Source organism: Oncorhynchus mykiss, chromosome 21 (genome assembly GCF_057628025.1).
Source record: "Oncorhynchus mykiss isolate SJ-2025 chromosome 21, ASM5762802v1, whole genome shotgun sequence".
In the NCBI taxonomy this organism is placed as follows: domain Eukaryota; kingdom Metazoa; phylum Chordata; class Actinopteri; order Salmoniformes; family Salmonidae; genus Oncorhynchus; species Oncorhynchus mykiss.
In genome coordinates, this window is record NC_143042.1 from 35972468 (window position 1) to 35998680 (window position 26213).

Genomic DNA, 26213 nt, shown 5'->3' on the forward strand with positions numbered 1-26213 from the left:
GAAAGTGACTAGCCACTTCATCATTCTTCCGGAGTCAGTCCCCTAATTATTTTTGAATGGGCTTGGCGATTATATATTACATTTGTGAAAATGCAGTTGTTTAAAATATATATTTATCATAATATATTTGTGATTGTGGCTGAATTTACTCCTGCCAGATGCCTTTTAATATAATGTTGCGCTGACGAACATTGCGCTACATCTTTTCCCTTTTAAGGCCATTCAAAAAGCTAACAAACATTAGAAAACTACAGGGCTACTTCCTTGAAAATGTTGCTGCACTTTTGATGCACGTTAACACAACCATTGGAACAAAGTGTTGTTGTTTCGTAAACTCCATGTTCAGTTGGATGAGAGCACAAATGGCCAGCGATCTAGCGTCAGTATTAAATACACCACAAGTCTCTGTGGCGCAATTGGTTAGCGCGTTAGACTGTTAATCTAAAGGTTGGTGGTTCGACCCCACCCAGGGACGACAGTTTTAGGTTTGTTGTGCTCCATGATGTCGATGTGACGTCCTGTACCTGTTATGAGATTCCTGTTAAATTGACGTGCTGAGGGTCAATGCCAACACAAGCCTCTCTTCTGCAATCAGTTAGTGTGTTTGACTGTCAATTTAAAGGTTGGTCCTTTGACACCACCCAGGGATGACATTTTTCAGATTGTGAAGTCCCCCTTCCTGAGCTTCCATGAGACTTTGGCCTGCTGAGGGTCAGTATAACCACAAGTCTCTGTGGTGCAATTTGTTGGCGCGTTAGACTGTTCATTTAAAAGTTGGTGATTTGAGCCCACCCAGGGATGCTGTCTTTCTATTTCTAGTGATATGGAAGACCTTCCTGGCCTTACAGTAAGCTTGCTTTTGACCTGCTGTGTTTCCTGTTGTAACATGTGATTGGTGTGTTGTTGAACATGAAAGATGACAACTTACTATACCTACTGGTAAAATGGCTGTCAATGGTCTCTGATCTTCTGTTACTCAATAGCTTGATCATTCTGTGTTCTCCAAGGAACATATCATTTATTCTTATTAATCTGGCTAGTATGACAATGTAAATGATGTCAATCTGGTATGAAAAAACGTATTATTTATATTTATCTCGCGAGAAGGACAATGTTGGTCCAGTGTGTTTGTGTGTAAATGTATGCCTATACGCCATGAAAGTGACTAGCCACTTCATCATTCTTCCGGAGTCAGTCCCCTAATTATTTTTGAATGGGCTTGGCGATTATATATTACATTTGTGAAAATGCAGTTGTTTAAAATATATATTTATCATAATATATTTGTGATTGTGGCTGAATTTACTCCTGCCAGATGCCTTTTAATATAATGTTGCGCTGACGAACATTGCGCTACATCTTTTCCCTTTTAAGGCCATTCAAAAAGCTAACAAACATTAGAAAACTACAGGGCTACTTCCTTGAAAATGTTGCTGCACTTTCGATGCACGTTAACACAACCATTGGAACAAAGTGTTGTTGTTTCGTAAACTCCATGTTCAGTTGGATGAGAGCACAAATGGCCAGCGATCTAGCGTCAGTATTAAATACACCACAAGTCTCTGTGGCGCAATTGGTTAGCGCGTTAGACTGTTAATCTAAAGGTTGGTGGTTCGAGCCCACCCAGGGACGATAGTTTTCAGTTTGTTGTGCTCCATGATGTCGATGTGACGTCCTGTACCTGTTATGAGATTCCTGTTAAATTGACGTGCTGAGGGTCAATGCCAACACAAGCCTCTCTTCTGCAATCAGTTAGTGTGTTTGACTGTCAATTTAAAGGTTGGTGCTTTGACACCACCCAGGGATGACATTTTTCAGATTGTGAAGTCCCCCTTCCTGACTTGGCGTGAGCTTCCATGAGACTTTGGCCTGCTGAGGGTCAGTATAACCACAAGTCTCTGTGGTGCAATTTGTTGGCGCGTTAGACTGTTCATTTAAAAGTTGGTGATTTGAGCCCACCCAGGGATGCTGTCTTTCTATTTCTAGTGATATGGAAGACCTTCCTGGCCTTACAGTAAGCTTGCTTTTGACCTGCTGTGTTTCCTGTTGTAACATGTGATTGGTGTGTTGTTGAACATGAAAGATGACAACTTACTATACCTACTGGTAAAATGGCTGTCAATGGTCTCTGATCTTCTGTTACTCAATAGCTTGATCATTCTGTGTTCTCCAAGGAACATATCATTTATTCTTATTAATCTGGCTAGTATGACAATGTAAATGATGTCAATCTGGTATGAAAAAACGTATTATGTATATTTATCTCGCGAGAAGGACAATGTTGGTCCAGTGTGTTTGTGTGTAAATGTATGCCTATACGCCATGAAAGTGACTAGCCACTTCATCATTCTTCCGGAGTCAGTCCCCTAATTATTTTTGAATGGGCTTGGCGATTATATATTACATTTGTGAAAATGCAGTTGTTTAAAATATATATTTATCATAATATATTTGTGATTGTGGCTGAATTTACTCCTGCCAGATGCCTTTTAATATAATGTTGCGCTGACGAACATTGCGCTACATCTTTTCCCTTTTAAGGCCATTCAAAAAGCTAACAAACATTAGAAAACTACAGGGCTACTTCCTTGAAAATGTTGCTGCACTTTCGATGCACGTTAACACAACCATTGGAACAAAGTGTTGTTGTTTCGTAAACTCCATGTTCAGTTGGATGAGAGTACAAATGGCCAGCGATCTAGCGTCAGTATTAAATACACCACAAGTCTCTGTGGCGCAATTGGTTAGCGCATTAGACTGTTAATCTAAAGGTTGGTGGTTTGAGCCCACCCAGGACTTCAGTTTGTTGTGCTTCATGATGTCGATGTGACGTTCTGTACCTGTTATGAGATTCCTGTTAAATTGCCGTGCTGAGGGTCAATGCCAACACAAGCCTCTCTCGTTCAATCAGTTAGCGTGTTTGACTGTCAATCTAAAGGTTGGTGCTTTGACACCACCAAGGGATGACATTTTTCAGATTGTGGAGATGTGAACTGACCCTTCCTGACTTGGCGTGAGCTTCCATGAGACTTTGGCCTGCTGAGGGTCAGTATAACCACAAGTCTCTGTGGTGCAATTTGTTGGCGCGTTAGACTGTTCATTTAAAAGTTGGTGATTTGAGCCCACCCAGGGATGCTGTCTTTCTATTTCTAGTGATATGGAAGACCTTCCTGGCCTTACAGTAAGCTTGCTTTTGACCTGCTGTGTTTCCTGTTGTAACATGTGATTGGTGTGTTGTTGAACATGAAAGATGACAAGTTACTATACCTACTGGTAAAATGGCTGTCAATGGTCTCTGATCTTCTGTTACTCAATAGCTTGATCATTCTGTGTTCTCCAAGGAACATATAATTTATTCTTATTAATCTGGCTAGTATGACAATGTAAATGATGTCAATCTGGTATGAAAAAACATATTATTTATATTTATCTTGCGAGAAGGACAATGTTGGTCCAGTGTGTTTGTGTGTAAATGTATGCCTATACGCCATGAAAGTGACTAGCCACTTCATCATTCTTCCGGAGTCAGTCCCCTAATTATTTTTGAATGGGCTTGGCGATTATATATTACATTTGTGAAAATGCAGTTGTTTAAAATATATATTTATCATAATATATTTGTGATTGTGGCTGAATTTACTCCTGCCAGATGCCTTTTAATATAATGTTGCGCTGACGAACATTGCGCTACATCTTTTCCCTTTTAAGGCCATTCAAAAAGCTAACAAACATTAGAAAACTACAGGGCTACTTCCTTGAAAATGTTGCTGCACTTTCGATGCACGTTAACACAACCATTGGAACAAAGTGTTGTTGTTTCGTAAACTCCATGTTCAGTTGGATGAGAGCACAAATGGCCAGCGATCTAGCGTCAGTATTAAATACACCACAAGTCTCTGTGGCGCAATTGGTTAGCGCGTTAGACTGTTAATCTAAAGGTTGGTGGTTCGAACCCAACCAGGGACGATAGTTTTCAGTTTGTTGTGCTCCATGATGTCGATGTGACGTCCTGTACCTGTTATGAGATTCCTGTTAAATTGACGTGCTGAGGGTCAATGCCAACACAAGCCTCTCTTCTGCAATCAGTTAGTGTGTTTGACTGTCAATTTAAAGGTTGGTGCTTTGACACCACCCAGGGATGACATTTTTCAGATTGTGAAGTCCCCCTTCCTGACTTGGCGTGAGCTTCCATGAGACTTTGGCCTGCTGAGGGTCAGTATAACCACAAGTCTCTGTGGTGCAATTTGTTGGCGCGTTAGACTGTTCATTTAAAAGTTGGTGATTTGAGCCCACCCAGGGATGCTGTCTTTCTATTTCTAGTGATATGGAAGACCTTCCTGGCCTTACAGTAAGCTTGCTTTTGACCTGCTGTGTTTCCTGTTGTAACATGTGATTGGTGTGTTGTTGAACATGAAAGATGACAACTTACTATACCTACTGGTAAAATGGCTGTCAATGGTCTCTGATCTTCTGTTACTCAATAGCTTGATCATTCTGTGTTCTCCAAGGAACATATCATTTATTCTTATTAATCTGGCTAGTATGACAATGTAAATGATGTCAATCTGGTATGAAAAAACGTATTATGTATATTTATCTCGCGAGAAGGACAATGTTGGTCCAGTGTGTTTGTGTGTAAATGTATGCCTATACGCCATGAAAGTGACTAGCCACTTCATCATTCTTCCGGAGTCAGTCCCCTAATTATTTTTGAATGGGCTTGGCGATTATATATTACATTTGTGAAAATGCAGTTGTTTAAAATATATATTTATCATAATATATTTGTGATTGTGGCTGAATTTACTCCTGCCAGATGCCTTTTAATATAATGTTGCGCTGACGAACATTGCGCTACATCTTTGCCCTTTTAAGGCCATTCAAAAAGCTAACAAACATTAGAAAACTACAGGGCTACTTCCTTGAAAATGTTGCTGCACTTTCGATGCACGTTAACACAACCATTGGAACAAAGTGTTGTTGTTTCGTAAACTCCATGTTCAGTTGGATGAGAGTACAAATGGCCAGCGATCTAGCGTCAGTATTAAATACACCACAAGTCTCTGTGGCGCAATTGGTTAGCGCATTAGACTGTTAATCTAAAGGTTGGTGGTTTGAGCCCACCCAGGACTTCAGTTTGTTGTGCTTCATGATGTCGATGTGACGTTCTGTACCTGTTATGAGATTCCTGTTAAATTGCCGTGCTGAGGGTCAATGCCAACACAAGCCTCTCTCGTTCAATCAGTTAGCGTGTTTGACTGTCAATCTAAAGGTTGGTGCTTTGACACCACCAAGGGATGACATTTTTCAGATTGTGGAGATGTGAACTGACCCTTCCTGACTTGGCGTGAGCTTCCATGAGACTTTGGCCTGCTGAGGGTCAGTATAACCACAAGTCTCTGTGGTGCAATTTGTTGGCGCGTTAGACTGTTAATTTAAAAGTTGGTGATTTGAGCCCACCCAGGGATGCTGTCTTTCTATTTCTAGTGATATGGAAGACCTTCCTGGCCTTACAGTAAGCTTGCTTTTGACCTGCTGTGTTTCCTGTTGTAACATGTGATTGGTGTGTTGTTGAACATGAAAGATGACAAGTTACTATACCTACTGGTAAAATGGCTGTCAATGGTCTCTGATCTTCTGTTACTCAATAGCTTGATCATTCTGTGTTCTCCAAGGAACATATCATTTATTCTTATTCATCTGGCTAGTATGACAATGTAAATGATGTCAATCTGGTATGAAAAAACTTATTATTTATATTTATCTCGCGAGAAGGACAATGTTGGTCCAGTGTGTTTGTGTGTAAATGTATGCCTATACGCCATGAAAGTGACTAGCCACTTCATCATTCTTCCGGAGTCAGTCCCCTAATTATTTTTGAATGGGCTTGGCGATTATATATTACATTTGTGAAAATGCAGTTGTTTAAAATATATATTTATCATAATATATTTGTGATTGTGGCTGAATTTACTCCTGCCAGATGCCTTTTAATATAATGTTGCGCTGACGAACATTGCGCTACATCTTTTCCCTTTTAAGGCCATTCAAAAAGCTAACAAACATTAGAAAACTACAGGGCTACTTCCTTGAAAATGTTGCTGCACTTTCGATGCACGTTAACACAACCATTGGAACAAAGTGTTGTTGTTTCGTAAACTCCATGTTCAGTTGGATGAGAGCACAAATGGCCAGCGATCTAGCGTCAGTATTAAATACACCACAAGTCTCTGTGGCGCAATTGGTTAGCGCGTTAGACTGTTAATCTAAAGGTTGGTGGTTCAAGCCCACCCTGGGACGGCAGTTTTCAGTTTGTTGTGCTCCATGATGTCGATGTGACGTCCTGTACCTGTTATGAGATTCCTGTTAAATTGCCGTGCTGAGGGTCAATGCCAACACAAGCCTCTCTCGTGCAATCAGTTAGTGTGTTTGACTGTCAATCTAAAGGTTGGTGCTTTGACACCACCCAGGAATGACATTTTTCAGATTGTGAAGTCCCCCTTCCTGACTTGGCGTTAGCTTCCATGAGACTTTGGCCTGCTGAGGGTCAGTATAACCACAAGTCTCTGTGGTGCAATTTGTTGGCGCGTTAGACTGTTCATTTAAAAGTTGGTTATTTGAGCCCACCCAGGGATGCTGTCTTTCTATTTCTAGTGATATGGAAGACCTTCTTGGCCTTAAGCAAGTAAGCTTGCTTTTGACCTGCTGTGTTTCCTGTTGTAACATGTGATTGGTGTGTTGTTGAACATGAAAGATGACAAGTTACTATACCTACTGGTAAAATGGCTGTCAATGGTCTCTGATCTTCTGTTACTCAATAGCTTGATCATTCTGTGTTCTCCAAGGAACATATAATTTATTCTTATTAATCTGGCTAGTATGACAACGTAAATGATGTCAATCTGGTATGAAAAAACGTATTATTTATATTTATCTCGCGAGAAGGACAATGTTGGTCCAGAGTTTTTGTGTGTAAATGTCTGCCTATACGCCATAAAAGTGACTAGCCACTTCATCATTCTTCCGGAGTCAGTCCCCTAATTATTTTTGAATGGGCTTGGCGATTATATATTACATTTGTGAAAATGCAGTTGTTTAAAATATATATTTATCATAATATATTTGTGATTGTGGCTGAATTTACTCCTGCCAGATGCCTTTTAATATAATGTTGCGCTGACGAACATTGCGCTACATCTTTGCCCTTTTAAGGCCATTCAAACAGCTAACAAACATTAGAAAACTACAGGGCTACTTCCTTGAAAATGTTGCTGCACTTTCGATGCACGTTAACACAACCATTGGAACAAAGTGTTGTTGTTTCGTAAACTCCATGTTCAGTTGGATGAGAGCACAAATGGCCAGCGATCTAGCGTCAGTATTAAATACACCACAAGTCTCTGTGGCGCAATTGGTTAGCGCGTTAGACTGTTAATCTAAAGGTTGGTGGTTCGAGCCCACCCAGGGACGACAGTTTTCAGTTTGTTGTGCTCCATGATGTCGATGTGACGTCCTGTACCTGTTATGAGATTCCTGTTAAATTGCCGTGCTGAGGGTCAATGCCAACACAAGCCTCTCTCGTGCAATCAGTTAGTGTGATTGACTGTCAATCTAAAGGTTGGTGCTTTGACACCACCCAGGGATGACATTTTTCAGATTGTGAAGTCCCCCTTCCTGACTTGGCGTTAGCTTCCATGAGACTTTGGCCTGCTGAGGGTCAGTATAACCACAAGTCTCTGTGGTGCAATTTGTTGTCGCGTTAGACTGTTCATTTAAAAGTTGGTGATTTGAGCCCACCCAGGGATGCTGTCTTTCTATTTCTAGTGATATGGAAGACCTTCCTGGCCTTACAGTAAGCTTGCTTTTGACCTGCTGTGTTTCCTGTTGTAACATGTGATTGGTGTGTTGTTGAACATGAAAGATGACAAGTTACTATACCTACTGGTAAAATGGCTGTCAATGGTCTCTGATCTTCTGTTACTCAATAGCTTGATCATTCTGTGTTCTCCAAGGAACATATAATTTATTCTTATTAATCTGGCTAGTATGACAACGTAAATGATGTCAATCTGGTATGAAAAAACGTATTATTTATATTTATCTCGCGAGAAGGACAATGTTGGTCCAGAGTTTTTGTGTGTAAATGTATGCCTATACGCCATAAAAGTGACTAGCCACTTCATCATTCTTCCGGAGTCAGTCCCCTAATTATTTTTGAATGGGCTTGGCGATTATATATTACATTTGTGAAAATGCAGTTGTTTAAAATATATATTTATCATAATATATTTGTGATTGTGGCTGAATTTACTCCTGCCAGATGCCTTTTAATATAATGTTGCGCTGACGAACATTGCGCTACATCTTTGCCCTTTTAAGGCCATTCAAACAGCTAACAAACATTAGAAAACTACAGGGCTACTTCCTTGAAAATGTTGCTGCACTTTCGATGCACGTTAACACAACCATTGGAACAAAGTGTTGTTGTTTCGTAAACTCCATGTTCAGTTGGATGAGAGCACAAATGGCCAGCGATCTAGCGTCAGTATTAAATACACCACAAGTCTCTGTGGCGCAATTGGTTAGCGCGTTAGACTGTTAATCTAAAGGTTGGTGGTTCGAGCCCACCCAGGGACGACAGTTTTCAGTTTGTTGTGCTCCATGATGTCGATGTGACGTCCTGTACCTGTTATGAGATTCCTGTTAAATTGCCGTGCTGAGGGTCAATGCCAACACAAGCCTCTCTCGTGCAATCAGTTAGTGTGATTGACTGTCAATCTAAAGGTTGGTGCTTTGACACCACCCAGGGATGACATTTTTCAGATTGTGAAGTACCCCTTCCTGACTTGGCGTTAGCTTCCATGAGACTTTGGCCTGCTGAGGGTCAGTATAACCACAAGTCTCTGTGGTGCAATTTGTTGGCGCGTTAGACTGTTCATTTAAAAGTTGGTGATTTGAGCCCACCCAGGGATGCTGTCTTTCTATTTCTAGTGATATGGAAGACCTTCCTGGCCTTACAGTAAGCTTGCTTTTGACCTGCTGTGTTTCCTGTTGTAACATGTGATTGGTGTGTTGTTGAACATGAAAGATGACAAGTTACTATACCTACTGGTAAAATGGCTGTCAATGGTCTCTGATCTTCTGTTACTCAATAGCTTGATCATTCTGTGTTCTCCAAGGAACATATAATTTATTCTTATTAATCTGGCTAGTATGACAACGTAAATGATGTCAATCTGGTATGAAAAAACGTATTATTTATATTTATCTCGCGAGAAGGACAATGTTGGTCCAGAGTTTTTGTGTGTAAATGTATGCCTATACGCCATAAAAGTGACTAGCCACTTCATCATTCTTCCGGAGTCAGTCCCCTAATTATTTTTGAATGGGCTTGGCGATTATATATTACATTTGTGAAAATGCAGTTGTTTAAAATATATATTTATCATAATATATTTGTGATTGTGGCTGAATTTACTCCTGCCAGATGCCTTTTAATATAATGTTGCGCTGACGAACATTGCGCTACATCTTTGCCCTTTTAAGGCCATTCAAACAGCTAACAAACATTAGAAAACTACAGGGCTACTTCCTTGAAAATGTTGCTGCACTTTCGATGCACGTTAACACAACCATTGGAACAAAGTGTTGTTGTTTCGTAAACTCCATGTTCAGTTGGATGAGAGCACAAATGGCCAGCGATCTAGCGTCAGTATTAAATACACCACAAGTCTCTGTGGCGCAATTGGTTAGCGCGTTAGACTGTTAATCTAAAGGTTGGTGGTTCGAGCCCACCCAGGGACGACAGTTTTCAGTTTGTTGTGCTCCATGATGTCGATGTGACGTCCTGTACCTGTTATGAGATTCCTGTTAAATTGCCGTGCTGAGGGTCAATGCCAACACAAGCCTCTCTCGTGCAATCAGTTAGTGTGTTTGACTGTCAATCTAAAGGTTGGTGCTTTGACACCACCCAGGGATGACATTTTTCAGATTGTGAAGTCCCCCTTCCTGACTTGGCGTGAGCTTCCATGAGACTTTGGCCTGCTGAGGGTCAGTATAACCACAAGTCTCTGTGGTGCAATTTGTTGGCGCGTTAGACTGTTCATTTAAAAGTTGGTGATTTGAGCCCACCCAGGGATGCTGTCTTTCTATTTCTAGTGATATGGAAGACCTTCCTGGCCTTACAGTAAGCTTGCTTTTGACCTGCTGTGTTTCCTGTTGTAACATGTGATTGGTGTGTTGTTGAACATGAAAGATGACAAGTTACTATACCTACTGGTAAAATGGCTGTCAATGGTCTCTGATCTTCTGTTACTCAATAGCTTGATCATTCTGTGTTCTCCAAGGAACATATAATTTATTCTTATTAATCTGGCTAGTATGACAACGTAAATGATGTCAATCTGGTATGAAAAAACGTATTATTTATATTTATCTCGCGAGAAGGACAATGTTGGTCCAGAGTTTTTGTGTGTAAATGTATGCCTATACGCCATAAAAGTGACTAGCCACTTCATCATTCTTCCGGAGTCAGTCCCCTAATTATTTTTGAATGGGCTTGGCGATTATATATTACATTTGTGAAAATGCAGTTGTTTAAAATATATATTTATCATAATATATTTGTGATTGTGGCTGAATTTACTCCTGCCAGATGCCTTTTAATATAATGTTGCGCTGACGAACATTGCGCTACATCTTTGCCCTTTTAAGGCCATTCAAACAGCTAACAAACATTAGAAAACTACAGGGCTACTTCCTTGAAAATGTTGCTGCACTTTCGATGCACGTTAACACAACCATTGGAACAAAGTGTTGTTGTTTCGTAAACTCCATGTTCAGTTGGATGAGAGCACAAATGGCCAGCGATCTAGCGTCAGTATTAAATACACCACAAGTCTCTGTGGCGCAATTGGTTAGTGCGTTAGACTGTTAATCTAAAGGTTGGTGGTTCGAGCCCACCCAGGGACGACAGTTTTCAGTTTGTTGTGCTCCATGATGTCGATGTGACGTCCTGTACCTGTTATGAGATTCCTGTTAAATTGCCGTGCTGAGGGTCAATGCCAACACAAGCCTCTCTCGTGCAATCAGTTAGTGTGTTTGACTGTCAATCTAAAGGTTGGTGCTTTGACACCACCCAGGGATGACATTTTTCAGATTGTGAAGTCCCCCTTCCTGACTTGGCGTGAGCTTCCATGAGACTTTGGCCTGCTGAGGGTCAGTATAACCACAAGTCTCTGTGGTGCAATTTGTTGGCGCGTTAGACTGTTCATTTAAAAGTTGGTGATTTGAGCCCACCCAGGGATGCTGTCTTTCTATTTCTAGTGATATGGAAGACCTTCCTGGCCTTACAGTAAGCTTGCTTTTGACCTGCTGTGTTTCCTGTTGTAACATGTGATTGGTGTGTTGTTGAACATGAAAGATGACAAGTTACTATACCTACTGGTAAAATGGCTGTCAATGGTCTCTGATCTTCTGTTACTCAATAGCTTGATCATTCTGTGTTCTCCAAGGAACATATAATTTATTCTTATTAATCTGGCTAGTATGACAACGTAAATGATGTCAATCTGGTATGAAAAAACGTATTATTTATATTTATCTCGCGAGAAGGACAATGTTGGTCCAGAGTTTTTGTGTGTAAATGTATGCCTATACGCCATAAAAGTGACTAGCCACTTCATCATTCTTCCGGAGTCAGTCCCCTAATTATTTTTGAATGGGCTTGGCGATTATATATTACATTTGTGAAAATGCAGTTGTTTAAAATATATATTTATCATAATATATTTGTGATTGTGGCTGAATTTACTCCTGCCAGATGCCTTTTAATATAATGTTGCGCTGACGAACATTGCGCTACATCTTTGCCCTTTTAAGGCCATTCAAACAGCTAACAAACATTAGAAAACTACAGGGCTACTTCCTTGAAAATGTTGCTGCACTTTCGATGCACGTTAACACAACCATTGGAACAAAGTGTTGTTGTTTCGTAAACTCCATGTTCAGTTGGATGAGAGCACAAATGGCCAGCGATCTAGCGTCAGTATTAAATACACAATAAGTCTCTGTGGCGCAATTGGTTAGCGCGTTAGACTGTTAATCTAAAGGTTGGTGGTTCGAGCCCACCCAGGGACGACAGTTTTCAGTTTGTTGTGCTCCATGATGTCGATGTGACGTCCTGTACCTGTTATGAGATTCCTGTTAAATTGCCGTGCTGAGGGTCAATGCCAACACAAGCCTCTCTCGTGCAATCAGTTAGTGTGTTTGACTGTCAATCTAAAGGTTGGTGCTTTGACACCACCCAGGGATGACATTTTTCAGATTGTGAAGTCCCCCTTCCTGACTTGGCGTGAGCTTCCATGAGACTTTGGCCTGCTGAGGGTCAGTATAACCACAAGTCTCTGTGGTGCAATTTGTTGGCGCGTTAGACTGTTCATTTAAAAGTTGGTGATTTGAGCCCACCCAGGGATGCTGTCTTTCTATTTCTAGTGATATGGAAGACCTTCCTGGCCTTACAGTAAGCTTGCTTTTGACCTGCTGTGTTTCCTGTTGTAACATGTGATTGGTGTGTTGTTGAACATGAAAGATGACAAGTTACTATACCTACTGGTAAAATGGCTGTCAATGGTCTCTGATCTTCTGTTACTCAATAGCTTGATCATTCTGTGTTCTCCAAGGAACATATAATTTATTCTTATTAATCTGGCTAGTATGACAACGTAAATGATGTCAATCTGGTATGAAAAAACGTATTATTTATATTTATCTCGCGAGAAGGACAATGTTGGTCCAGAGTTTTTGTGTGTAAATGTATGCCTATACGCCATAAAAGTGACTAGCCACTTCATCATTCTTCCGGAGTCAGTCCCCTAATTATTTTTGAATGGGCTTGGCGATTATATATTACATTTGTGAAAATGCAGTTGTTTAAAATATATATTTATCATAATATATTTGTGATTGTGGCTGAATTTACTCCTGCCAGATGCCTTTTAATATAATGTTGCGCTGACGAACATTGCGCTACATCTTTGCCCTTTTAAGGCCATTCAAACAGCTAACAAACATTAGAAAACTACAGGGCTACTTCCTTGAAAATGTTGCTGCACTTTCGATGCACGTTAACACAACCATTGGAACAAAGTGTTGTTGTTTCGTAAACTCCATGTTCAGTTGGATGAGAGCACAAATGGCCAGCGATCTAGCGTCAGTATTAAATACACAATAAGTCTCTGTGGCGCAATTGGTTAGCGCGTTAGACTGTTAATCTAAAGGTTGGTGGTTCGAGCCCACCCAGGGACGACAGTTTTCAGTTTGTTGTGCTCCATGATGTCGATGTGACGTCCTGTACCTGTTATGAGATTCCTGTTAAATTGCCGTGCTGAGGGTCAATGCCAACACAAGCCTCTCTCGTGCAATCAGTTAGTGTGTTTGACTGTCAATCTAAAGGTTGGTGCTTTGACACCACCCAGGGATGACATTTTTCAGATTGTGAAGTCCCCCTTCCTGACTTGGCGTGAGCTTCCATGAGACTTTGGCCTGCTGAGGGTCAGTATAACCACAAGTCTCTGTGGTGCAATTTGTTGGCGCGTTAGACTGTTCATTTAAAAGTTGGTGATTTGAGCCCACCCAGGGATGCTGTCTTTCTATTTCTAGTGATATGGAAGACCTTCCTGGCCTTACAGTAAGCTTGCTTTTGACCTGCTGTGTTTCCTGTTGTAACATGTGATTGGTGTGTTGTTGAACATGAAAGATGACAAGTTACTATACCTACTGGTAAAATGGCTGTCAATGGTCTCTGATCTTCTGTTACTCAATAGCTTGATCATTCTGTGTTCTCCAAGGAACATATAATTTATTCTTATTAATCTGGCTAGTATGACAACGTAAATGATGTCAATCTGGTATGAAAAAACGTATTATTTATATTTATCTCGCGAGAAGGACAATGTTGGTCCAGAGTTTTTGTGTGTAAATGTATGCCTATACGCCATAAAAGTGACTAGCCACTTCATCATTCTTCCGGAGTCAGTCCCCTAATTATTTTTGAATGGGCTTGGCGATTATATATTACATTTGTGAAAATGCAGTTGTTTAAAATATATATTTATCATAATATATTTGTGATTGTGGCTGAATTTACTCCTGCCAGATGCCTTTTAATATAATGTTGCGCTGACGAACATTGCGCTACATCTTTGCCCTTTTAAGGCCATTCAAACAGCTAACAAACATTAGAAAACTACAGGGCTACTTCCTTGAAAATGTTGCTGCACTTTCGATGCACGTTAACACAACCATTGGAACAAAGTGTTGTTGTTTCGTAAACTCCATGTTCAGTTGGATGAGAGCACAAATGGCCAGCGATCTAGCGTCAGTATTAAATACACAATAAGTCTCTGTGGCGCAATTGGTTAGCGCGTTAGACTGTTAATCTAAAGGTTGGTGGTTCGAGCCCACCCAGGGACGACAGTTTTCAGTTTGTTGTGCTCCATGATGTCGATGTGACGTCCTGTACCTGTTATGAGATTCCTGTTAAATTGCCGTGCTGAGGGTCAATGCCAACACAAGCCTCTCTCGTGCAATCAGTTAGTGTGTTTGACTGTCAATCTAAAGGTTGGTGCTTTGACACCACCCAGGGATGACATTTTTCAGATTGTGAAGTCCCCCTTCCTGACTTGGCGTGAGCTTCCATGAGACTTTGGCCTGCTGAGGGTCAGTATAACCACAAGTCTCTGTGGTGCAATTTGTTGGCGCGTTAGACTGTTCATTTAAAAGTTGGTGATTTGAGCCCACCCAGGGATGCTGTCTTTCTATTTCTAGTGATATGGAAGACCTTCCTGGCCTTACAGTAAGCTTGCTTTTGACCTGCTGTGTTTCCTGTTGTAACATGTGATTGGTGTGTTGTTGAACATGAAAGATGACAAGTTACTATACCTACTGGTAAAATGGCTGTCAATGGTCTCTGATCTTCTGTTACTCAATAGCTTGATCATTCTGTGTTCTCCAAGGAACATATAATTTATTCTTATTAATCTGGCTAGTATGACAACGTAAATGATGTCAATCTGGTATGAAAAAACGTATTATTTATATTTATCTCGCGAGAAGGACAATGTTGGTCCAGAGTTTTTGTGTGTAAATGTATGCCTATACGCCATAAAAGTGACTAGCCACTTCATCATTCTTCCGGAGTCAGTCCCCTAATTATTTTTGAATGGGCTTGGCGATTATATATTACATTTGTGAAAATGCAGTTGTTTAAAATATATATTTATCATAATATATTTGTGATTGTGGCTGAATTTACTCCTGCCAGATGCCTTTTAATATAATGTTGCGCTGACGAACATTGCGCTACATCTTTGCCCTTTTAAGGCCATTCAAACAGCTAACAAACATTAGAAAACTACAGGGCTACTTCCTTGAAAATGTTGCTGCACTTTCGATGCACGTTAACACAACCATTGGAACAAAGTGTTGTTGTTTCGTAAACTCCATGTTCAGTTGGATGAGAGCACAAATGGCCAGCGATCTAGCGTCAGTATTAAATACACCACAAGTCTCTGTGGCGCAATTGGTTAGCGCGTTAGACTGTTAATCTAAAGGTTGGTGGTTCGAGCCCACCCAGGGACGACAGTTTTCAGTTTGTTGTGCTCCATGATGTCGATGTGACGTCCTGTACCTGTTATGAGATTCCTGTTAAATTGCCGTGCTGAGGGTCAATGCCAACACAAGCCTCTCTCGTGCAATCAGTTAGTGTGTTTGACTGTCAATCTAAAGGTTGGTGCTTTGACACCACCCAGGGATGACATTTTTCAGATTGTGAAGTCCCCCTTCCTGACTTGGCGTGAGCTTCCATGAGACTTTGGCCTGCTGAGGGTCAGTATAACCACAAGTCTCTGTGGTGCAATTTGTTGGCGCGTTAGACTGTTCATTTAAAAGTTGGTGATTTGAGCCCACCCAGGGATGCTGTCTTTCTATTTCTAGTGATATGGAAGACCTTCCTGGCCTTACAGTAAGCTTGCTTTTGACCTGCTGTGTTTCCTGTTGTAACATGTGATTGGTGTGTTGTTGAACATGAAAGATGACAAGTTACTATACCTACTGGTAAAATGGCTGTCAATGGTCTCGGATCTTCTGTTACTCAATAGCTTGATCATTCTGTGTTCTCCAAGGAACATATAATTTATTCTTATTAATCTGGCTAGTATGACAACGTAAATGATGTCAATCTGGTATGAAAAAACGTATTATTTATATTTATCTCGCGAGAAGGACAATGTTGGTCCAGAGTTTTTGTGTGTAAATGTATGCCTATACGCCATAAAAGTGACTAGCCACTTCATCATTCTTCCGGAGTCAGTCCCCTAATTATTTTTGAATGGGCTTGGCGATTATATATTACATTTGTGAAAATGCAGTTGTTTAAAATATATATTTATCATAATATATTTGTGATTGTGGCTGAATTTACTCCTGCCAGATGCCTTTTAATATAATGTTGCGCTGACGAACATTGCGCTACATCTTTGCCCTTTTAAGGCCATTCAAACAGCTAACAAACATTAGAAAACTACAGGGCTACTTCCTTGAAAATGTTGCTGCACTTTCGATGCACGTTAACACAACCATTGGAACAAAGTGTTGTTGTTTCGTAAACTCCATGTTCAGTTGGATGAGAGCACAAATGGCCAGCGATCTAGCGTCAGTATTAAATACACCACAAGTCTCTGTGGCGCAATTGGTTAGCGCGTTAGACTGTTAATCTAAAGGTTGGTGGTTCGAGCCCACCCAGGGACGACAGTTTTCAGTTTGTTGTGCTCCATGATGTCGATGTGACGTCCTGTACCTGTTATGAGATTCCTGTTAAATTGCCGTGCTGAGGGTCAATGCCAACACAAGCCTCTCTCGTGCAATCAGTTAGTGTGTTTGACTGTCAATCTAAAGGTTGGTGCTTTGACACCACCCAGGGATGACATTTTTCAGATTGTGAAGTCCCCCTTCCTGACTTGGCGTGAGCTTCCATGAGACTTTGGCCTGCTGAGGGTCAGTATAACCACAAGTCTCTGTGGTGCAATTTGTTGGCGCGTTAGACTGTTCATTTAAAAGTTGGTGATTTGAGCCCACCCAGGGATGCTGTCTTTCTATTTCTAGTGATATGGAAGACCTTCCTGGCCTTACAGTAAGCTTGCTTTTGACCTGCTGTGTTTCCTGTTGTAACATGTGATTGGTGTGTTGTTGAACATGAAAGATGACAAGTTACTATACCTACTGGTAAAATGGCTGTCAATGGTCTCTGATCTTCTGTTACTCAATAGCTTGATCATTCTGTGTTCTCCAAGGAACATATAATTTATTCTTATTAATCTGGCTAGTATGACAACGTAAATGATGTCAATCTGGTATGAAAAAACGTATTATTTATATTTATCTCGCGAGAAGGACAATGTTGGTCCAGAGTTTTTGTGTGTAAATGTATGCCTATACGCCATAAAAGTGACTAGCCACTTCATCATTCTTCCGGAGTCAGTCCCCTAATTATTTTTGAATGGGCTTGGCGATTATATATTACATTTGTGAAAATGCAGTTGTTTAAAATATATATTTATCATAATATATTTGTGATTGTGGCTGAATTTACTCCTGCCAGATGCCTTTTAATATAATGTTGCGCTGACGAACATTGCGCTACATCTTTGCCCTTTTAAGGCCATTCAAACAGCTAACAAACATTAGAAAACTACAGGGCTACTTCCTTGAAAATGTTGCTGCACTTTCGATGCACGTTAACACAACCATTGGAACAAAGTGTTGTTGTTTCGTAAACTCCATGTTCAGTTGGATGAGAGCACAAATGGCCAGCGATCTAGCGTCAGTATTAAATACACCACAAGTCTCTGTGGCGCAATTGGTTAGCGCGTTAGACTGTTAATCTAAAGGTTGGTGGTTCGAGCCCACCCAGGGACGACAGTTTTCAGTTTGTTGTGCTCCATGATGTCGATGTGACGTCCTGTACCTGTTATGAGATTCCTGTTAAATTGCCGTGCTGAGGGTCAATGCCAACACAAGCCTCTCTCGTGCAATCAGTTAGTGTGTTTGACTGTCAATCTAAAGGTTGGTGCTTTGACACCACCCAGGGATGACATTTTTCAGATTGTGAAGTCCCCCTTCCTGACTTGGCGTGAGCTTCCATGAGACTTTGGCCTGCTGAGGGTCAGTATAACCACAAGTCTCTGTGGTGCAATTTGTTGGCGCGTTAGACTGTTCATTTAAAAGTTGGTGATTTGAGCCCACCCAGGGATGCTGTCTTTCTATTTCTAGTGATATGGAAGACCTTCCTGGCCTTACAGTAAGCTTGCTTTTGACCTGCTGTGTTTCCTGTTGTAACATGTGATTGGTGTGTTGTTGAACATGAAAGATGACAAGTTACTATACCTACTGGTAAAATGGCTGTCAATGGTCTCTGATCTTCTGTTACTCAATAGCTTGATCATTCTGTGTTCTCCAAGGAACATATAATTTATTCTTATTAATCTGGCTAGTATGACAACGTAAATGATGTCAATCTGGTATGAAAAAACGTATTATTTATATTTATCTCGCGAGAAGGACAATGTTGGTCCAGAGTTTTTGTGTGTAAATGTATGCCTATACGCCATAAAAGTGACTAGCCACTTCATCATTCTTCCGGAGTCAGTCCCCTAATTATTTTTGAATGGGCTTGGCGATTATATATTACATTTGTGAAAATGCAGTTGTTTAAAATATATATTTATCATAATATATTTGTGATTGTGGCTGAATTTACTCCTGCCAGATGCCTTTTAATATAATGTTGCGCTGACGAACATTGCGCTACATCTTTGCCCTTTTAAGGCCATTCAAACAGCTAACAAACATTAGAAAACTACAGGGCTACTTCCTTGAAAATGTTGCTGCACTTTCGATGCACGTTAACACAACCATTGGAACAAAGTGTTGTTGTTTCGTAAACTCCATGTTCAGTTGGATGAGAGCACAAATGGGCAGCGATCTAGCGTCAGTATTAAATACACCACAAGTCTCTGTGGCGCAATTGGTTAGCGCGTTAGACTGTTAATCTAAAGGTTGGTGGTTCGAGCCCACCCAGGGACGACAGTTTTCAGTTTGTTGTGCTCCATGATGTCGATGTGACGTCCTGTACCTGTTATGAGATTCCTGTTAAATTGCCGTGCTGAGGGTCAATGCCAACACAAGCCTCTCTCGTGCAATCAGTTAGTGTGTTTGACTGTCAATCTAAAGGTTGGTGCTTTGACACCACCCAGGGATGACATTTTTCAGATTGTGAAGTCCCCCTTCCTGACTTGGCGTGAGCTTCCATGAGACTTTGGCCTGCTGAGGGTCAGTATAACCACAAGTCTCTGTGGTGCAATTTGTTGGCGCGTTAGACTGTTCATTTAAAAGTTGGTGATTTGAGCCCACCCAGGGATGCTGTCTTTCTATTTCTAGTGATATGGAAGACCTTCCTGGCCTTACAGTAAGCTTGCTTTTGACCTGCTGTGTTTCCTGTTGTAACATGTGATTGGTGTGTTGTTGAACATGAAAGATGACAAGTTACTATACCTACTGGTAAAATGGCTGTCAATGGTCTCTGATCTTCTGTTACTCAATAGCTTGATCATTCTGTGTTCTCCAAGGAACATATAATTTATTCTTATTAATCTGGCTAGTATGACAACGTAAATGATGTCAATCTGGTATGAAAAAACGTATTATTTATATTTATCTCGCGAGAAGGACAATGTTGGTCCAGAGTTTTTGTGTGTAAATGTATGCCTATACGCCATAAAAGTGACTAGCCACTTCATCATTCTTCCGGAGTCAGTCCCCTAATTATTTTTGAATGGGCTTGGCGATTATATATTACATTTGTGAAAATGCAGTTGTTTAAAATATATATTTATCATAATATATTTGTGATTGTGGCTGAATTTACTCCTGCCAGATGCCTTTTAATATAATGTTGCGCTGACGAACATTGCGCTACATCTTTGCCCTTTTAAGGCCATTCAAACAGCTAACAAACATTAGAAAACTACAGGGCTACTTCCTTGAAAATGTTGCTGCACTTTCGATGCACGTTAACACAACCATTGGAACAAAGTGTTGTTGTTTCGTAAACTCCATGTTCAGTTGGATGAGAGCACAAATGGCCAGCGATCTAGCGTCAGTATTAAATACACCACAAGTCTCTGTGGCGCAATTGGTTAGCGCGTTAGACTGTTAATCTAAAGGTTGGTGGTTCGAGCCCACCCAGGGACGACAGTTTTCAGTTTGTTGTGCTCCATGATGTCGATGTGACGTCCTGTACCTGTTATGAGATTCCTGTTAAATTGCCGTGCTGAGGGTCAATGCCAACACAAGCCTCTCTCGTGCAATCAGTTAGTGTGTTTGACTGTCAATCTAAAGGTTGGTGCTTTGACACCACCCAGGGATGACATTTTTCAGATTGTGAAGTCCCCCTTCCTGACTTGGCGTGAGCTTCCATGAGACTTTGGCCTGCTGAGGGTCAGTATAACCACAAGTCTCTGTGGTGCAATTTGTTGGCGCGTTAGACTGTTCATTTAAAAGTTGGTGATTTGAGCCCACCCAGGGATGCTGTCTTTCTATTTCTAGTGATATGGAAGACCTTCCTGGCCTTACAGTAAGCTTGCTTTTGACCTGCTGTGTTTCCTGTTGTAACATGTGATTGGTGTGTTGTTGAACATGAAAGATGACAAGTTACTATACCTACTGGTAAAATGGCTGTCAATGGTCTCTGATCTTCTGTTACTCAATAGCTTGATCATTCTGTGTTCTCCAAGGAACATATAATTTATTCTTATTAATCTGGCTAGTATGACAACGTAAATGATGTCAATCTGGTATGAAAAAACGTATTATTTATATTTATCTCGCGAGAAGGACAATGTTGGTCCAGAGTTTTTGTGTGTAAATGTATGCCTATACGCCATAAAAGTGACTAGCCACTTCATCATTCTTCCGGAGTCAGTCCCCTAATTATTTTTGAATGGGCTTGGCGATTATATATTACATTTGTGAAAATGCAGTTGTTTAAAATATATATTTATCATAATATATTTGTGATTGTGGCTGAATTTACTCCTGCCAGATGCCTTTTAATATAATGTTGCGCTGACGAACATTGCGCTACATCTTTGCCCTTTTAAGGCCATTCAAACAGCTAACAAACATTAGAAAACTACAGGGCTACTTCCTTGAAAATGTTGCTGCACTTTCGATGCACGTTAACACAACCATTGGAACAAAGTGTTGTTGTTTCGTAAACTCCATGTTCAGTTGGATGAGAGCACAAATGGCCAGCGATCTAGCGTCAGTGTTAAATACACCACAAGTCTCTGTGGCGCAATTGGTTAGTGCGGTAGACTGTTAATCTAAAGGTTGGTGGTTTGAGCCCACCCAGGGACGACAGTTTTCAGTTTGTTGTGCTCCATGATGTCGATGTGACGTCCTGTACCTGTTATGAGATTCCTGTTAAATTGCCGTGCTGAGGGTCAATGCCAACACAAGCCTCTCTCGTGCAATCAGTTAGTGTGTTTGACTGTCAATCTAAAGGTTGGTGCTTTGACACCACCCAGGGATGACGTTTTTCAGATTGTGAAGTCCCCCTTCCTGACTTGGCGTTAGCTTCCATGAGACTTTGGCCTGCTGAGGGTCAGTATAACCACAAGTCTCTGTGGTGCAATTTGTTGGCGCGTTAGACTGTTCATTTAAAAGTTGGTGATTTGAGCCCACCCAGGGATGCTGTCTTTCTATTTCTAGTGATATGGAAGACCTTCCTGGCCTTACAGTAAGCTTGCTTTTGACCTGCTGTGTTTCCTGTTGTAACATGTGATTGGTGTGTTGTTGAACATGAAAGATGACAAGTTACTATACCTACTGGTAAAATGGCTGTCAATGGTCTCTGATCTTCTGTTACTCAATAGCTTGATCATTCTGTGTTCTCCAAGGAACATATAATTTATTCTTATTAATCTGGCTAGTATGACAACGTAAATGATGTCAATCTGGTATGAAAAAACGTATTATTTATATTTATCTCGCGAGAAGGACAATGTTGGTCCAGAGTTTTTGTGTGTAAATGTATGCCTATACGCCATAAAAGTGACTAGCCACTTCATCATTCTTCCGGAGTCAGTCCCCTAATTATTTTTGAATGGGCTTGGCGATTATATATTACATTTGTGAAAATGCAGTTGTTTAAAATATATATTTATCATAATATATTTGTGATTGTGGCTGAATTTACTCCTGCCAGATGCCTTTTAATATAATGTTGCGCTGACGAACATTGCGCTACATCTTTGCCCTTTTAAGGCCATTCAAACAGCTAACAAACATTAGAAAACTACAGGGCTACTTCCTTGAAAATGTTGCTGCACTTTCGATGCACGTTAACACAACCATTGGAACAAAGTGTTGTTGTTTCGTAAACTCCATGTTCAGTTGGATGAGAGCACAAATGGCCAGCGATCTAGCGTCAGTATTAAATACACCACAAGTCTCTGTGGCGCAATTGGTTAGCGCGTTAGACTGTTAATCTAAAGGTTGGTGGTTCGAGCCCACCCAGGGACGACAGTTTTCAGTTTGTTGTGCTCCATGATGTCGATGTGACGTCCTGTACCTGTTATGAGATTCCTGTTAAATTGCCGTGCTGAGGGTCAATGCCAACACAAGCCTCTCTCGTGCAATCAGTTAGTGTGTTTGACTGTCAATCTAAAGGTTGGTGCTTTGACACCACCCAGGGATGACATTTTTCAGATTGTGAAGTCCCCCTTCCTGACTTGGCGTGAGCTTCCATGAGACTTTGGCCTGCTGAGGGTCAGTATAACCACAAGTCTCTGTGGTGCAATTTGTTGGCGCGTTAGACTGTTCATTTAAAAGTTGGTGATTTGAGCCCACCCAGGGATGCTGTCTTTCTATTTCTAGTGATATGGAAGACCTTCCTGGCCTTACAGTAAGCTTGCTTTTGACCTGCTGTGTTTCCTGTTGTAACATGTGATTGGTGTGTTGTTGAACATGAAAGATGACAAGTTACTATACCTACTGGTAAAATGGCTGTCAATGGTCTCTGATCTTCTGTTACTCAATAGCTTGATCATTCTGTGTTCTCCAAGGAACATATAATTTATTCTTATTAATCTGGCTAGTATGACAACGTAAATGATGTCAATCTGGTATGAAAAAACGTATTATTTATATTTATCTCGCGAGAAGGACAATGTTGGTCCAGAGTTTTTGTGTGTAAATGTATGCCTATACGCCATAAAAGTGACTAGCCACTTCATCATTCTTCCGGAGTCAGTCCCCTAATTATTTTTGAATGGGCTTGGCGATTATATATTACATTTGTGAAAATGCAGTTGTTTAAAATATATATTTATCATAATATATTTGTGATTGTGGCTGAATTTACTCCTGCCAGATGCCTTTTAATATAATGTTGCGCTGACGAACATTGCGCTACATCTTTGCCCTTTTAAGGCCATTCAAACAGCTAACAAACATTAGAAAACTACAGGGCTACTTCCTTGAAAATGTTGCTGCACTTTCGATGCACGTTAACACAACCATTGGAACAAAGTGTTGTTGTTTCGTAAACTCCATGTTCAGTTGGATGAGAGCACAAATGGCCAGCGATCTAGCGTCAGTGTTAAATACACCACAAGTCTCTGTGGCGCAATTGGTTAGCGCGGTAGACTGTTAATCTAAAGATTGGTGGTTTGAGCCCACCCAGGGACGACAGTTTTCAGTTTGTTGTGCTCCATGATGTCGATGTGACGTCCTGTACCTGTTATGAGATTCCTGTTAAATTGCCGTGCTGAGGGTCAATGCCAACACAAGCCTCTCTCGTGCAATCAGTTAGTGTGTTTGACTGTCAATCTAAAGGTTGGTGCTTTGACACCACCCAGGGATGACGTTTTTCAGATTGTGAAGTCCCCCTTCCTGACTTGGCGTTAGCTTCCATGAGACTTTGGCCTGCTGAGGGTCAGTATAACCACAAGTCTCTGTGGTGCAATTTGTTGGCGCGTTAGACTGTTCATTTAAAAGTTGGTGATTTGAGCCCACCCAGGGATGCTGTCTTTCTATTTCTAGTGATATGGAAGACCTTCCTGGCCTTACAGTAAGCTTGCTTTTGACCTGCTGTGTTTCCTGTTGTAACATGTGATTGGTGTGTTGTTGAACATGAAAGATGACAAGTTACTATACCTACTGGTAAAATGGCTGTCAATGGTCTCTGATCTTCTGTTACTCAATAGCTTGATCATTCTGTGTTCTCCAAGGAACATATAATTTATTCTTATTAATCTGGCTAGTATGACAACGTAAATGATGTCAATCTGGTATGAAAAAACGTATTATTTATATTTATCTCGCGAGAAGGACAATGTTGGTCCAGAGTTTTTGTGTGTAAATGTATGCCTATACGCCATAAAAGTGACTAGCCACTTCATCATTCTTCCGGAGTCAGTCCCCTAATTATTTTTGAATGGGCTTGGCGATTATATATTACATTTGTGAAAATGCAGTTGTTTAAAATATATATTTATCATAATATATTTGTGATTGTGGCTGAATTTACTCCTGCCAGATGCCTTTTAATATAATGTTGCGCTGACGAACATTGCGCTACATCTTTGCCCTTTTAAGGCCATTCAAACAGCTAACAAACATTAGAAAACTACAGGGCTACTTCCTTGAAAATGTTGCTGCACTTTCGATGCACGTTAACACAACCATTGGAACAAAGTGTTGTTGTTTCGTAAACTCCATGTTCAGTTGGATGAGAGCACAAATGGCCAGCGATCTAGCGTCAGTATTAAATACACCACAAGTCTCTGTGGCGCAATTGGTTAGCGCGTTAGACTGTTAATCTAAAGGTTGGTGGTTCGACCCCACCCAGGGACGACAGTTTTCAGTTTGTTGTGCTCCATGATGTCGATGTGACGTCCTGTACCTGTTATGAGATTCCTGTTAAATTGACGTGCTGAGGGTCAATGCCAACACAAGCCTCTCTTCTGCAATCAGTTAGTGTGTTTGACTGTCAATTTAAAGGTTGGTGCTTTGACACCACCCAGGGATGACATTTTTCAGATTGTGAAGTCCCCCTTCCTGAGCTTCCATGAGACTTTGGCCTGCTGAGGGTCAGTATAACCACAAGTCTCTGTGGTGCAATTTGTTGGCGCGTTAGACTGTTCATTTAAAAGTTGGTGATTTGAGCCCACCCAGGGATGCTGTCTTTCTATTTCTAGTGATATGGAAGACCTTCCTGGCCTTACAGTAAGCTTGCTTTTGACCTGCTGTGTTTCCTGTTGTAACATGTGATTGGTGTGTTGTTGAACATGAAAGATGACAAGTTACTATACCTACTGGTAAAATGGCTGTCAATGGTCTCTGATCTTCTGTTACTCAATAGCTTGATCATTCTGTGTTCTCCAAGGAACATATAATTTATTCTTATTAATCTGGCTAGTATGACAACGTAAATGATGTCAATCTGGTATGAAAAAACATATTATTTATATTTATCTCGCGAGAAGGACAATGTTGGTCCAGAGTTTTTGTGTGTAAATGTATGCCTATACGCCATAAAAGTGACTAGCCACTTCATCATTCTTCCGGAGTCAGTCCCCTAATTATTTTTGAATGGGCTTGGCGATTATATATTACATTTGTGAAAATGCAGTTGTTTAAAATATATATTTATCATAATATATTTGTGATTGTGGCTGAATTTACTCCTGCCAGATGCCTTTTAATATAATGTTGCGCTGACGAACATTGCGCTACATCTTTTCCCTTTTAAGGCCATTCAAAAAGCTAACAAACATTAGAAAACTACAGGGCTACTTCCTTGAAAATGTTGCTGCACTTTCGATGCACGTTAACACAACCATTGGAACAAAGTGTTGTTGTTTCGTAAACTCCATGTTCAGTTGGATGAGAGCACAAATGGCCAGCGATCTAGCGTCAGTATTAAATACACCACAAGTCTCTGTGGCGCAATTGGTTAGCGCGTTAGACTGTTAATCTAAAGGTTGGTGGTTCGAGCCCACCCAGGGACGATAGTTTTCAGTTTGTTGTGCTCCATGATGTCGATGTGACGTCCTGTACCTGTTATGAGATTCCTGTTAAATTGACGTGCT

The 26213-nt window shown here is 40.7% G+C and overlaps 14 non-coding genes across 14 annotated transcripts; all 14 read left to right on the top strand.

The window, feature by feature from the left end:
• The first annotated feature begins 1558 nt into the window (after nucleotides 1–1558).
• Nucleotides 1559–1632, top strand: trnan-guu (transfer RNA asparagine (anticodon GUU)). Its single transcript has one exon. It is a non-coding gene; the product is annotated as a tRNA-Asn (tRNA).
• A 5764-nt stretch (nucleotides 1633–7396) lies between these two features.
• trnan-guu (transfer RNA asparagine (anticodon GUU)) lies at nucleotides 7397–7470 on the top strand. Its single transcript has one exon. It is a non-coding gene; the product is annotated as a tRNA-Asn (tRNA).
• Nucleotides 7471–8563: 1093 nt separating this feature from the next.
• On the top strand, nucleotides 8564–8637 carry trnan-guu (transfer RNA asparagine (anticodon GUU)). The gene has a single exon. It is a non-coding gene; the product is annotated as a tRNA-Asn (tRNA).
• Nucleotides 8638–9730: 1093 nt separating this feature from the next.
• On the top strand, nucleotides 9731–9804 carry trnan-guu (transfer RNA asparagine (anticodon GUU)). Its single transcript has one exon. It is a non-coding gene; the product is annotated as a tRNA-Asn (tRNA).
• Nucleotides 9805–12064: 2260 nt separating this feature from the next.
• trnan-guu (transfer RNA asparagine (anticodon GUU)) lies at nucleotides 12065–12138 on the top strand. The gene has a single exon. It is a non-coding gene; the product is annotated as a tRNA-Asn (tRNA).
• Nucleotides 12139–13231: 1093 nt separating this feature from the next.
• trnan-guu (transfer RNA asparagine (anticodon GUU)) lies at nucleotides 13232–13305 on the top strand. Its single transcript has one exon. It is a non-coding gene; the product is annotated as a tRNA-Asn (tRNA).
• Nucleotides 13306–14398: 1093 nt separating this feature from the next.
• On the top strand, nucleotides 14399–14472 carry trnan-guu (transfer RNA asparagine (anticodon GUU)). Its single transcript has one exon. It is a non-coding gene; the product is annotated as a tRNA-Asn (tRNA).
• A 1093-nt stretch (nucleotides 14473–15565) lies between these two features.
• Nucleotides 15566–15639, top strand: trnan-guu (transfer RNA asparagine (anticodon GUU)). Its single transcript has one exon. It is a non-coding gene; the product is annotated as a tRNA-Asn (tRNA).
• A 1093-nt stretch (nucleotides 15640–16732) lies between these two features.
• On the top strand, nucleotides 16733–16806 carry trnan-guu (transfer RNA asparagine (anticodon GUU)). The gene has a single exon. It is a non-coding gene; the product is annotated as a tRNA-Asn (tRNA).
• Nucleotides 16807–17899: 1093 nt separating this feature from the next.
• trnan-guu (transfer RNA asparagine (anticodon GUU)) lies at nucleotides 17900–17973 on the top strand. Its single transcript has one exon. It is a non-coding gene; the product is annotated as a tRNA-Asn (tRNA).
• A 1093-nt stretch (nucleotides 17974–19066) lies between these two features.
• On the top strand, nucleotides 19067–19140 carry trnan-guu (transfer RNA asparagine (anticodon GUU)). The gene has a single exon. It is a non-coding gene; the product is annotated as a tRNA-Asn (tRNA).
• Nucleotides 19141–20233: 1093 nt separating this feature from the next.
• On the top strand, nucleotides 20234–20307 carry trnan-guu (transfer RNA asparagine (anticodon GUU)). The gene has a single exon. It is a non-coding gene; the product is annotated as a tRNA-Asn (tRNA).
• Nucleotides 20308–22567: 2260 nt separating this feature from the next.
• On the top strand, nucleotides 22568–22641 carry trnan-guu (transfer RNA asparagine (anticodon GUU)). The gene has a single exon. It is a non-coding gene; the product is annotated as a tRNA-Asn (tRNA).
• Nucleotides 22642–26058: 3417 nt separating this feature from the next.
• trnan-guu (transfer RNA asparagine (anticodon GUU)) lies at nucleotides 26059–26132 on the top strand. Its single transcript has one exon. It is a non-coding gene; the product is annotated as a tRNA-Asn (tRNA).
• Nucleotides 26133–26213: the final 81 nt, after the last annotated feature.